Below are 3,841 nucleotides of genomic sequence, written 5' to 3'. Positions count from 1 at the left end.
TCTACAATATATATATATATATATATATTATATATATATATATATATATATATATATATATATATATATATATATATAAAAGCGTTTGTTCCAAAAAAAAAAAACCTATTTTCAAAAAATTATTTTAGTGAAATTTTACCAAATATAGTTTTTAAGGTAGAAAACAATTTTCCATCATAAAAAACAAAACAAAAAAAAAATATTATTTTCAAGAAGGGTTTCTTAAGAGATCTTACCAAGAAAGAAGCATTCTAAAAATAAGTTGAAGTTCTTTTGATTAATTGTTTCTCTTTCTCTTATGTGCATTCATTGTTTATTCCTTCTTTGTCATTTTTGCGACAAAAAGGGGAAGACAATTTATTGATACTATTGATTAGATATCCATTGTATGCATGACTCACATCCATCTACTCTTACCTTGATTTGATAGAATTTATGAGTTGTGTTTTCTCTCACACATTGTTTTACTTGGGTACTTGGTTGGTTTGTGTGTGTAGGTCACAAGTAGTAGGGTATTGCCCACTTTTAGATGTGATTTATCATCATCTTCATGTTCAAGAATGATTTGGTTTAGACGAGAGTTATTGAGAGATTCTTAAACTCCATTGAAGAGTATTAGGGCGTTTATGTAATTTGTATTTTTTTTTCATAAAATTATTATAGCAGAAGATTGTTGGTATATTAGGCTATATAATTTAAGATTAACAATTTTGTTCCTTTCATTCTAGTTTAGAATCTTTCTAAATTGTGTTTTACTCTTCATTGAAGACTCAAAGTTGTTATGTGATCAATCAGGATGGCACAAGTAAAAATCAAAAGGTTCAAGAATGACAAATTGGTGTTTGTTAAGGAATGGTGCGAACTAATGGTTTTAAAACCGAGCTAAAAGAATTTTTAAAAAGTTTAAAAAATCTCCTTAAGCACTCAAGTGCTCCCATGAGCACTCAAACACCCATGATAGAATTCTCCAAAATTTTTGGAACTTTGATTTTCTAAATTTTTTTTTAAGGTCTTATTTTGGAAAATTTTAGATCCAGTCCGCCAGCTTCTTATGCCTATAAATGTTTTACCTAAAAAGGTTTTTGGTTTGATGCAAATTTTTTTAAAAACCAAATTCGTCATCTTATTCCTAAAACTCTCAAGGAATGTTGTTTTCGCTTATGTTGGATTGAAAAGGAAATCTACATCCTCTCAAACACTGAGGTTAGATCCATTAAGAGCACACGTAGTGCTATATCGCAAATGTGAAGTGCATTGTAGGTGTTGGGTAGTAAGACTTAATGATAGCTTCCACCAACTAAAACCATGTATAATACTTTCAAATAGTTTATTAATGATTAAAAGTTTGACCTTGTCGTTTTTACATCCGCACATGATATGGGTGGTTTTCCATATAAAAATCTTATGTTTTTGTATTGAGTGTTTTTAGGCTTTCCTAAATTGAAAAAATGTTTGTTATATGATTATAAAATAATTCATTTTTTAGCAGAAAAGTTTAAACACCCATTCAACTCCTCTAGGTGTTACCTAAACTAGATCAAATAACTTTCAGGCTTATCTTAAAAAGAAAACCATCTCTCTTCAAGTTGAAATTAATGACTTAAAAGGGGAGTTTAAAATATCTAAAAAAGGCTAAGGTTTTCCTTGGAATAAAATATATACTTACTTGAAAAGAAAATTCATTAGTTAATCTCTTCTCTTTCAAAATTCTCAAATGGGGACAAGAATTTTGATAATTTTGGCAAGTAAAAAAATAATCTTTGCAATAAAGGGATTAGGATACAAGCTCTATAAAAATAAAAAAATAAAAAAATAAAAATTTAAAAATTATTTTGTCAAGGAATCCTCAAATACTATTTGCAACTTTTGTAAAGGAAATAATCACATAAGTAGCATTAGCCCTCTAAGAAAATCAACTTATGTTACTTTGATATGAAGACAATTAACTTGTTTGGAGTAAAGAGGAAGAGTCTTGAGAGGGCTACGATACAAGAACACTTAAGTAAAACAAAAATAAGGAATATACTGAACATCATTGATGGAGACATTATGTATAAAGAGGATAAGGTGAAAAGACTAAAAAGCTTACCTCCATAGTGCTTCCAATTCATTCACCCCCTCTAAGTAATACATTGTAAATGAAGTGATGAATGACCACATTGATGGTCATTTATGAACTCCATTTACTCACCTTTAAAATGAGTAATGGGAGTTTATATTATAAAGCCTATAAAAGGCTTCTTACACCCCATGTAAGAGCATCCCGAGAAAAAGAAATAAATTCTCTTCCTCTCATTCTCTCTCTCTCTTTCTTTCATTCTCTCAACACTTCTCTTTGATTTCTTCCCCCCCCCCCCCCCCCCCCCCCCCTCCCCTCTATATATATATTATTAAAGTAATATATAGTCACCCCTACTATTATCTGAGTCACATTTATTCTCCTTTTACAACACATTATCAGCACGAATTGTTCTGAAGGTAATTCACGTATCTTAAACTTGAAGTTATTTATATAGGATAAAATTTTACATATTTATATTATTGTTGATTTGTTTTGTTACATATTGTTAAAAGTTATAAAAAAATTATTTGATTTTGTTTATAATCAAAGTTATATCAATGCTACCAAGTTATTATAATTGATTCTAATAATATTGTTTTGTCATATATATGAAGTTATTTGACAATGTCGAATATCACAAAACTCAAATTTGTGGCACTTGACATTTCGGGAAAGAATTATCTATCTTGGATCCTTGATGTTGAATTACATCTTGATGCAATGAACCTTGGAGCTACAATCAAAGAAGGAAATCAAGCATCCCTGCAGGATCGCGCAAAAGCATTGATTTTCCTTCGTCATCACCTCCATAAAGGTTTAAAAAATGAGTATTTTACAGTAAAGGACTTTTTTACTCTATGGAGTAATTTGAAGGAAAGATATGACCACCAGAAAACTATGATTCTCCCAAAAGCTTGATATGATTGGATGCACCTAATGTTGCAAGATTTTAAAACTATTAGTGAATACAACTCCGCACTTTTCAAAATCAGCTCTCAATTAAAGCTACATGGAGAAAAAATCACAGAAGAAGACATGTTAGAGAAAACTTTTACTACGTTTCATGCCTCGAATGTGCTCCTGCAGCAGCAATATAGAAAGTGTAGATTTACAAAATATTCTGAATTAATATCATGTCTTCTTGTTACTAAACAAAATAATGAGCTTTTGATGAGAAATCACCAATCTCGTCCAATTGGATTTGAACCATTCCCTGAAGTGAATGCAATATCGTTCAAACTCATGGACGTGGTCGTGATCGTGGAAGAAATCCCTGATACCATGGTTCTTATAGTAATAATTCTCAGAAAATGAAAGCCTCGTTGCACCACCAGAAATGGAACAATATTGAGACAATACAAGAAAATGGAAGCATTTACAAGATAAACCTCCTAAGAACCATGAGAATAATTGTTATAGATGTGGTATGAAAGGGCATTGGTCGCGTACCTGTCGTACGCCCAAACATTTAGTCGACCTTTACCAAGCATCAATAAAAGCAAAAGGAAAAGAGATAGAGATGAACTTTACCGATGGTGATGGATTGGACCTAACCTACTATGACATTGATTTCTTTGGAGGTCCCAATGAAAAAACAGACCATTTGATAAATGATGAGAAAATTAACATTAATTGATGTTACTTTATATATGAAATAATATATTATTATGTCTTATATTTACATCTGATTTACTTTGTTATTTACATTATGCCTTGTTTTATTTTGTTATATCTGAAATCCATGTGTTATTTGGTCTCAAGATGAATGAGGATGATGTA

Source organism: Vitis riparia, unplaced genomic scaffold (genome assembly GCF_004353265.1).
Source record: "Vitis riparia cultivar Riparia Gloire de Montpellier isolate 1030 unplaced genomic scaffold, EGFV_Vit.rip_1.0 scaffold823_pilon_pilon, whole genome shotgun sequence".
Taxonomy (NCBI): domain Eukaryota; kingdom Viridiplantae; phylum Streptophyta; class Magnoliopsida; order Vitales; family Vitaceae; genus Vitis; species Vitis riparia.
The sequence above is the reverse complement of the archived record's forward strand: the minus strand, read 5'-3'. Positions refer to the sequence as shown.